Consider the following 11351-nt stretch of genomic DNA (forward strand, 5'->3'; position numbering starts at 1 on the left):
GGATCCTAAAAACATGTTTTGCAGGGCAGGCAAACTGTCCACACCAAAATGCTGCTTAGAATTAGTGTGTGACAACCGGAATACCTTCCGCTATCAGATTACTTTCAACAGTTCTGCAGGAGTACTAGCTGTCTTTTGCACTGTGAACAGTGCTTGATTCTGTGGTACACCCACTGCTTGCTATTGCAAAAGGGCAGAATGAGAATAAGAATGGCGTTTTTTAAACACCTGCTGTCAGCTACTTCAATCTCTTTCGACTGGGCTCACAGATCCTGATTAGCAGCACTACTAATAGCGTTAATCTAAATGCATGAAACAAACCAAGAGTACATGAAAAAGGGAATGTGAAGCAACAAGATGCTAACTGAACACTCCTCTGTCAGGGGTCCAAACCGGGTTATAATCATGCCATTACTGTCAGACATATACCTATTAATAAAGCGCATGACTGGAGGCAACAGTATGTACTGAAACGGCCCACGAGGACCAGAGTGGGGAACCCCAGGTTAATCTTCAAGTGTTATTACAAAGCCCTTCACAAGGGCATTGACTCAAGGCTGTTCACTGTTCCGAGAACAGCTGTTGCTGGCAATGAGGGCTTCTTTTCTAAGTCCTTGATGTCCACGCAGGCCAGAAAAGCTTTTCAGTTTTAACATTTGTTTTAGTTTCTGAAATGTTTTGCGGCTCACACAAGGAGACGCTCTGACAGGCTCTTGAGACTTAGCTGCAATCACGAAAGAGATGTCAGAATATGTTGCAATGCTCTAAAAGGTCACATTTAGTATGCTTATATATAATATATTTATTTCATGTGGGTGCTCAACTATAAACTGGGAACAGTAAATTACAGTACTGAAAAGCACTGAAACGCCAAAGAAGTGCTTAAAAAAAGTACTTTGAAGTGTACTGTTAATGGATATAATTTACTTAACTACACTATGCGTGTACAACATATTGATTTACTAGACATGCATTCAAATCGCAGTTACATACGACTCTTATTATATTTGGGGACATTTAAACGCGTTGATAGTAAGTGGAGTGTGATATTAAACAGGTTTCGGGAGAGCATTAAAAAGGGGGCGCTGGTTTTAAAAAATTAAATAAAAAAAGAATGCTGATGCCGAGGCCGCTGCCGTTATTCCATCACACGGTTCAGCATTCCTGTTTCTTTCACAACTCTCTCAAGAGTCTATTGGAAGCAGCTGTTTTGAATGGCTGGGACTTGAGACAGCCTTTAAAAACGCAACAACTCAAAACAGACCCCAAGGGCTCCATTAATAAAGGTGTTTTCTTGTCAGGAAGAACAGGGAAGTCTGTCTTGCATATCGGCTGCCAGTGCTAATGCTTTATAAATACAGCACAGAGCCGTAACAGAGGAGGACAGATTATTTACTGTAACTGTAATTTTTATGATTTGATCCCTTGAGAAAGATATGTGATCGTTACCAAACTGTTGGTCAGCTGTATCCTGCCTGCCTCCCTGCCTGCGGTACTGACCCCTTGCTCTTCTTCTGTTGTATTCGATGGTTTTTCTAATGCTGCGCTGCAGAGCAAGCTCATTGTAATGGAGCCAAAACTTACTGCTTGTTTACTGCCTTCAGGGGGGAAATAAATCGGAAGAATTTTGTTTTCAATAAAGCGGCTGTGTTTGCTTTCAGAGAGACGGAAGTGTTTAACAGAACTGCTTTGTGTAGATTAGTTGTAATGGGGCAGGGAAGCACAGACCTAGGTGAACCAAGGATGGGATCTAATCCAAATTGCAGAAGTCCAAAATTGCAGGGATAATCACGCATGGTACTTCCACTGGTAAGGGCACATCGTTACCATGTGTACTTCTTAATCATGTTGACATAATGCATGAATCTGTCATCCACACAGATACAATTACACACTTATCTGAGAAGGACAAGGTACCTCCAGGCGTAAGCTTGTACTGTTCAGGTGATCAAATACTTAGACCATCTATCTGCAGCAGGTAATGTCATAGCAGCGGTACAATGCACACTTCATGGCAGCTTGCTTTGAAAGGGGGAAAATATGAATGTTTCATGATCTTTTTCTACGTTATAGAGATTCTTTTTCCTGTGCATGATTATAGCTGTATTAAATTCCCCCAGCTATATATATGGGTTGAGGTCCCATACCTGTTTGCACCCATGTGCACAATTAAACTAGATATTTCCTTGGGTAAAGGAGGCACAAATTTGACATTTAAAAAATTTCAAAATAAAGCATTACACTGTTAAACGATTGCTATCAAAACAGAAAGCACATTTAAATAAACTCCCGCCCCCCCTTCTTTCAGTCTTTGCACACCCTGAAAGGGAGAGAAGGGAAAGTTTAGCTTCTTTCCTCCCCTCCACGGGTCTTCAGTTACTTCTGAACTGCGTGACACAACTGGGAAAAATGATCCCACTTTTAGTGAAGTTTTGTGTGTCTGTGTTATGGGAAAGAGTCCAAATCACCACTGGAAATGAACTGGCAGACAATTATATTGGGTAGTGAGAAATGAAATTGCATAGCGCACAGATTACACAATAAACCACACTCGTTTCATGGACCCAATTAGGTTTCACTGGGACAAACTACAGTGTTTATTACAATTGCATCTTCATGGAAGCATCCTGTGTTCAAGATACATGTGGCACATTTGAACTGTTACTTGAAAAGAAATGAAAGAACATTGCATATATGGATCTGGGCTCAGGATTCAGGCAGTTGCAATGATGGCAATGCTTTGTGCTTTAGTTGTGGTTCCAGTATGTTTGTTTGCTTCCGCGTTTATCAGTATCTGATCAGGTGGCTTTTGGATACCTTTTAATATTTCATCCTAAAAGAGCGGACTCACGTTTTTGTGCATTCCATTTTGTTTTATGGTGATCGTATAACACGACTTTGTTAACTGAAGCTAGAAGACATATACTTTGTTTACTGCTTAAAACTGAAAAGGGTTTGGTACCCATCTCTTCTCCACGTCAGTGTTCTCGTTATAGAACCATAACTTCAAAACACCCCATTAAAAGGTTAAAGAGTTATTCAGACAAATGTTTTGTCTAGTGCTTTCATCAGTACTCTTTTTAAATGGTACAGCAATACACTGTTACCAACAGACACTATGAAACAGTAAAAGCCGGTTTATCTCTTTATATGCCCCAGGGCTGATTAAGTGTTGCTTGTTTGCTGCAATTCCAATGGCAAAGGAAGTGGTTTTCGAAGGACATTTTTCCCCGTAATCTGATGTGACCCTGTTAACAGCGCCCCCTGCAAGTGGCGTCAACCATAATCCCCTGCTGTTACTGAGCGGGTGAGGAAGGGTGCATGTTAAGTGCAATGAGAGTGGATGATGCTTGGGTAACTGAATGCAATCTTGGGCACACCCCACACAATCATGTTTAGCTTTGGTGGCACCTAATAATATGGCTCCTACAGCAGATTGCTGTGTAAGCTGCTCCCGTTTAACTGTGAAAACAGCTGGGAAAAAAAAAAAAAGTGAAAACAAAGACTAGCTGCTACAAAGCTGTAGAACTTGCCCAGTTGTATTGCTATATTTATTGCAAATACTGTTCATTACAACATGGAAAGACAATGGTATACAAATGTAATCTGCAACTCTCACTTTCTTCCTGCAGAGGTTCTTGAAGTTATCAAAGCGTCCTTGATATATATATATATATATATATATATATATATATATATATATATATATATATATATATATATATATATATATAAATGGTAGAATTATGAAAACCTTGTGATTAAAGGGTTTTCTTGCCAAAGCCTCTAAGTATTCGTGGGCCTTGGAATTCCTGCGTGTTTCTCCTCCCTTTGCAGCTTTTACAAGTTGAGTGCTACACAGCAAAATTGGAAACGTGTGGAATCAATTTTCAATAATTCAGAACAGTTTTTGCTCAGTTATTATATTTTCTACAGTTGCACAAATGTACTCCTCTTAGTGTTTTTTTTTTTTCTACCTAAAGCACAAACACGCTGGGTCTATGTTCCGTTGTTTTTAACCGTGTTGTTTTCATAAAGAAACTGGCTCGGATTCTGATGATGCAGGTTTTTAATTGTAAGTTCTGTTTAACATCTCAAAAACTTTCTGCGGTTAAACAATCAAGCATTTTCAGCTCAAACATTTTTTTATTTTCTTAAAAACAAGCTTCAGAAGAATGCGACGCTGCAGCTTGAGCCCCTTAAAGCCCAGGAATTGTGCGGTTGCTGTTCAAAAGGTTTCTCCTTGAAATACATCTGAGAGTGAGTCAAGTATCACGAGGAGAAAAATGACGATTTGGACAAGCGACAGATCAAACCTGTCAGTAAATGTTAAACCCTTTTTCGTGCACTTCATTGCAAAAATAAGAATGTGATCATCATTTTACTTGTGGTCCGTAAAGGGTTAGAGCCGCGCCCGTCCCGCGATGATGAGAGTATTCTGGATTCAGCAGCTTTATTATTGTGTGGAGTACGCTGAGAAACAAAGGGGCTACAGTGGGGAACTTAGCAGGTCACACTCCCATGGAAATGAAGTTCATCATGACTTTGCAGCACCACAACGTGCGCGCGCGCGTGTGTGTGTGTGTGTGTGTATGGAAGGCCTCCATATGTACGTGCGCGCACGTGTGTGTGTGTGTGTGTGTATGGAAGGCCTCCATATGTACGTGCGCGCGCGCGCGCGTGTGTGTGTATATGGAAGGCCTCCATATGTACGTGCGTGCGTGCGTGTGTGTGTTGAGGAGGTATGAAGATTGGACACAGAGCCAGGCCAGAAACACTTGGTTCAAACAAATGTAGTCATTTAATCACACAGAGAGGTGCATGAAAAACAAAAATGAATATATATCTGTGTATCTGATGTGATGTAAAATAACAGTACCGCTACCTAAAAAAAATAAGCAACCCTTAGGTTTTATAGCTATAATTAAATAAAGAGCTGATTCAACCCTGTAATGAAGTTAAAGGTTAAATTGTTTCAATTATGTAATTTAGGGTACAGGTGAGTAAAAAAGACCAGGCAGTCTCTCAGACACCTGGGGTCCATTTCACAAAGCACTGCAGGCACTTAGCAGGCTGCCATCTATCAAGCTATCTTAATTTTACCTGTTAAAAAAAACAATATTTTAAGATAGAACAATGCATTTTAATATAAATACACTCAAGATGTGGATACATGTGTTATTTTCTTTCCTCCTTTCTTTCTTTAGGGAAGTGAATTGGATTTAGAAGACTGCTAACTAGAACTGCTTTGTGAAACAAGCCCCTGCTTTCTAGTGTAGGAGACCCTTCACACATCAGTTAAATTGACAGTTCCTAAAAAGGCATCATCATCACACGTTAACATCACTGTGTCGCCAGGGTGGTTTTAGTGGTGCAACATACGACACAACAGTTTCAAATATCTAATAGTCCTTCAATGAGAAATTAAATATGGATTATTCCTTTTCAATGTGATTTTATTACAATTACTATAAAGTTAATTAGTTATACACAAGAGCACCACATATTGCAAGAGTAGACTATACTGAAGGCCATTCTGCAAGGGTTTGATTGAGCAGTGTTGCTGCTGAAAAGAGGGCAATATTTAAAATCAGAGATGCTGGCTTTGTCAGATTATAACGAATGGTGATTTATCATGTGAAGAGGTGGCTGTGTGATTTATGAAAGCGCTGTCCAACGGGTTCTGCTCACACGGCAAGGACAATGCGGACGACGCGATCAGTGAAAGCAGAAGGATGGATTGCACCGCGGGGAAGAACAACATTTGGAAACAGCTGGCTGACAAATCTAGCTACCATTCTGTTTGATGAAAACATAAAGCACATCTGGTCCTGAGACCAAACACCATGAAGTAATAGCATGCTTAAATATATATATATATATATATATATATATATATATATATATATATATATATATATATATATATATATATATATAATATATATATATATATATATTACACAGAAACAGAGTATGTAATGTTTCCTGATGTCTCTCCGTGATGAGCGTGTAGTTTTAAAAGATAGGAGCCTCCTGTCACCTTGCTTAAAGGCTTTCATTTACAGATTTCCCTCACACAAAAGATATTTATATAGATTTCAACATATACTTACCCAGGGCCTGCTCATACATGCAGCTCTCCAGACAGGCAGAGGGAAAGAGAACATGAAATACTCTGTCAGTTATACCAGAAGCAGCTGAATCAGCTAGCGGATCGTACTCAAGCACACCATGAACTCAAATTAACCTTCAAGCCTGTATGAAAAGATCTATTGGTGTTCCATGGCACCGCACTGCCAAAGTGTTATAGTTTCCATCATTAACAAGGGAATTTGCCCCAGCCAGATAATTACTCCAGAATTTTTGTTTCCCCCTAGTACCGTCATAGTTTTTTTTTTTAATATACCTTTCCTCTGGTGCTAGCAAAACAATCAATCAATCAAGCCATTGCACCTGAGACTCTAAATTAACATCCTGGTATGTTACTTTTTTTTTTTTTTTTTTTTTTAAGTAAACTTTTCACTGGAGCAAAAGCTAAATTAATCTGTCCCAATGTTGTGTGGAGGTGAAATAGAAGTGCATGCACATTTCTTTATCTCTACAGATGATATACTTTGTGTGCCCAGTCCTAGCACTGCAAGAGAAGCTGTGTGTTCACTCTAATCACGAAAGCAGTAAGAACCCCCGAGCACTTGCTCTCCCACTCTGGGGGTGCACTATTCACTACACAGTTAAACCGCTCAGCCCTGCTCACTGCCAGGCTCTGAGCTTCAGTGTTGTTTACACTAAGAAATCTGCCTGGATAATTAATTTCATATTTCACAGCCTTCACTTGGGACCCCCTTCGTAGGCATTAATGGAAGATCTCCCTTTCATCACTGCTTTTTCGGGTTTGACCACCCCAGTGCGAAGTTAAACTAAGAAATAAGTGTGGTTGACGGCCTGGATTTCAATTTCCTCCGTACATGTATCTATACTTGGTGTGGGAATGAAGCTGGAAGAGATTAATTGTGCCTTGAACAGTGGCTCTGGGTGGTTTTCTGCTGCGGTTATATAGTCTCTAACACGCATTTCATTTGCATGCTTTTTGCTTCATATACGTGTTTGACTCATCAGAATTGTTTTTTAACTTGTTAAGAGATACAGCAGGCTATTGATTCAATTGTTCTGGACAGTTGCAGTTGTTAACACAGCTGCAGCCAGTTTGATCATTTGAATACTCTGCACAGTACCTCGTTGGGTTGACAAGAGGTAACCTCACTTGACTGGTAGGATCCTACGAGCTGTGCCCTTAGGTAACTTGCTTTCGTTTTTCACTGCGCTTGCTCTGTAGTATTGAGCAGAGAGAGAGAGAGAGAGAGAGAGAGAGAGAGAGAGAGAGAGAGAGAGAGAGAGAGAGAGAGAGAGAGAGAGAGAGAGAGAGAGAGAGAGAGAGAGAGAGAGAGAGAAAGAAAAGGCTTCGGTTTAGTGCTTTTCCAATCTGTGCTAGGTTGTTTTGTTTTGTTTTCTATGAATTGGACTGATCATCTCAGGTATGTGCATGTTCTAACAAGAGCCAGTGTCTGAGCCACATTCACTACGATCCTCTCTGAAGAAGAGCCGGCATTTCATTTAAACGACTGCTAATCAGGCTGATGCCACTGGCAACCCAGCTATTATATATATATATATATATATATATATATATATATATATATATATATATATATATATATATATATATATATATATATAAAATAGCTACAGTTGTAGAGGTTAGTTATTTTCAATTAGCTTTTTTTTTCCATAATGTTTCATTGCTCATTTTCCACAGCAGGCTCTGTTGCAGTGTGAATGTCAAAAGCTATGTACAGTAGTCGTGTGTATTAGGTAAGTTGAAGTTCACAATTTAACTGTGTGTCTGTGCTGGTCTCCAAGTCAAGTGGAAAACAAAGCTGTGCAGTGTGATCCCTGCGTGATCCTGCCTGGCCGGAGTGATGCTAAAGCTTCCTGTTTGTGGAAACAGCGCTCCTGTCTCATGAAGCCGCTCTTCCGAGCAATGGAAAAACATCCGACTCGGATAAAGACTGCAATGTCTTTACTTTGCAAAAACAAGCACGAAATAAACACAGCAAGCGACTCCCTGGCACTGCTGCCCTTGTAAAAGCTTACCAATGTATTTTTGCATTTTTCCCCAAGGTCACTCTGTGCATTTATCATAATTAACCACGGTTTGCCATGTTTTTAATATGCTTTACCATACCTCTCTGTGTCAAAAACAAGAAGAAACCAATCATAGAAATACCGATTCTCTTTTTAAAACTTCTGCTCCTAACTATTTGCTAACTTTTCCTGAATCCTTGAAGAAAATGCACACTACATAGCTCCTGCTTTAATCCAGGGTGGAGGTAAGAGAGTCATAATCTTTATACAGGCTACAGCGAGTTATATATGGGTTTGCTTGTTTGTTTTTTTTCATTCTGGAATAGCGTGCATTATAAAAGGCATGCTATAAAACAATACTATTTTGAATAAACACAGTTCTCAACATGTTCTCAGCACTAACTCAAAAAAAGAGAAACAGTTACAGCGTTTCTGTGCAAACTCTACCTTTTTCTCTAAAAGAAGAAGAAACAGAATGGATATGGCAGGTTTTTTTTATGAATGCAGGTCCAAGAGCACACACATTTGTCATGCCTCAACAATCTCTCTGTTCCAAAATATTTACAGCCTTTCTGCTATACCTTACCCACTCCTGAGTTAAATATGTACTATTTTTTTATTGAACTGAGGAGTCTCTTTGACAAAAGCCAAGCTAAGCAGTAACAGTGAAACCTTGTGTGTCCTTTAATTGATGAAATGTCTTAGTCACACGTTCATACCACTAACAGGCTAAGAGGCACAACCATTAAATCTAACCCGTCTTCTAATCTTTAAATGTCCATTCCAGCACACATAACACACTCATTAGTGAGTGGTGCATGTTCATGTCAGCTCGACAGGAATATTTTAAGTAATGCCATAGATCCAGTGACAAGAACAGTGGAATTGATAAACAGCATTACAGCCATTCTCAATTTCACTGGAGCTAAACCAGCTATCAGGGCCAACTATCGGAGCCAAATGTGAAAAGCTATATTTTTCTGGACTGGTGTTTGTGAAAGTGCTAGTAGCATAGCTAATGACCATTAGCTCTGTGGCACTCGGGGGCAGGAGAGCATTGCACACAATGTAACAGGTTGCTGTCTGAGCTGTCCAGATAAGTGAAGTGTTTGTACAAACAGTACAGAGACATATACACAGTACAGAGACATAGGAAGCATTCTGCATTTTCTATCTACAACCCCCTGATAATTACTGACACAGTTCTGTCTAAATGGGGTGCTTTGCTAGGGGAGGGTGAGAAGGGCAGTTGGAGCTGTTGGAATAATATTTTAAGTAAGCACGCATGATTCTGCATTCTCATTAAGAGAAGAAATGAGGCTGTGAGAGCCAGGGGTGACTGGAGTTTCTCTTGGCAGGCAGACTGAACGTGGCGTCTCCTTCGAGTTTGTTTTTCCCTGCCCCGCGCTCCACCCTGTCATAAAGACCAGTGAGACTCCCAGACTCTGTGTGGGGAATGGAGAATGTTGGTATTGTAATCGCTTCCCTCAGATGAGATACACGGCTCTAAGTGGCTGCGATCCCTTCCTCTCCTGCCCCCCCCCCAACCCATTCAATCCATTATATGCAGCAGCAATTGATTGGAAAGCTATATCACCAAATGGGACAGCACCGCTCCATTCAGAACAGCCTGGTCTACATATTAAAACATTTCAAAAAGTAGTGTTCGACTTCTAAATATCTGCAGCACGAATTCTGATCACAATTAAAAACAGTACAAGTATAAGATTAATCAAGAATGCCCTTTTGGCACGGGGAGAAGATATGGCAGCTCCAAAATGCCATTTCTGATATGAAAACGAAGGCGCTCAATAAACTCAGGGTTGACAGTTTCGGTGGGAGGGGGGTTGTGAGATCTAGAACCCCAGCATTATTTTTTAAGACCCACGAGTAGGTTGCCAGAGATGTTAAAACCCAATACAGTCACCTGCTATTGATTCAACAAATGACAAGAGTTGCCCCCACCCCCACCCACCAAGCACCATATAAAGGTGGTTCACAGCTTCTTTGAAGCAGGGATGAGACCCGTTGCATAGCAGTTTGATCCACTCCTGGTCTCACTATGAGTTTCAGACAACACACTTGAGCTTGTTGCCTATACATTGTAGCTAATCAAGCACATATTAAAACCTGGAATGGGTGAAAATGCTATGCAACAGGAGTCTTATTCTATTCCGATAAAGCTTCTCTAAAGGTGCCTCTGAAACCTTGGAATGGCAGAAATGAGATGGCTTGGAAACTAGAAGCAAAGATCTTTCCACTCGACTGCACGTGAACAAGCACAGACACAAGCAAGCAAGCCTTTTCACTGCACTAGGCATAGGATCATAAAAAGGCAATTTGAAGTCTAATATATGTCTTTCTTACAATGTAATGGTATTGCATTTTGAAACCCAAAAATTGATAACTATTTCTTTGCAAGAAATTTGCAATACACCTGCTCAAGAGACATTTGTCATTAGGTCCAAATACAAAACCCCTTCTCTGAAACACTCACCACCCATTCCATTCCCCTTGGTGAATAAGAGAAAGGAATGAAGAAGCAGCTCTATTTAGACTCTGACAGTCGCAACCAGGAGAGGAGATGGTAATTTGAAGGAACTGAAAGAAGGTTTTACAGCGGAGCCGCAAAATAATAAATCCAGCATCTTTAAAGAGATGTCTGTGTAATAAGTGTTTTTTTTGGGGTGTTTTTTGCTGCTAATGTGTTCCACATTTTTAGTTTAAATGGGGTGGACTCAGGAAATGCAGTCACACTGCTTGCTTTCCAGACTCCCAGGCTGAGGTTTGGCTCCGGCACACAGCATTCCTTAGACTCGCCGTTTTAACCCAGCCAGTGTCAGGGTTCTTGACATTCTGTTTACCGAAATGGCTGCAGGGCCTGCTTTATGAGACTGTCTTCCCGTTGCCCAGCAATGCAGGAATGCCTCTGCCTGCACCGTGAGCTGCAGGTCCAAGGCTATTTGCTGATCTGTCCCCGGAGAGCTGGCCAGTCTTGTTACAGTTCTGCCTTCAAAAAGCTCAACAGAATTGTATGGTATAACTAAAGACAGTAGAGAAGGCACTGGCTGTTGGTCTACTTGGACCAGGGCTTGTTTACATTCTCAGCCCGGTATTAGGGGCTATGCATGCAGAAGACACTTCATAAGGTTTCATGAACCCTCTTCATTTTCTTGTCAACCTCATGGGCTCATTATGGGATGGCA

Source organism: Polyodon spathula, chromosome 19, assembly GCF_017654505.1.
Source record: "Polyodon spathula isolate WHYD16114869_AA chromosome 19, ASM1765450v1, whole genome shotgun sequence".
Classification (NCBI taxonomy): Eukaryota; Metazoa; Chordata; class Actinopteri; order Acipenseriformes; family Polyodontidae; genus Polyodon; species Polyodon spathula.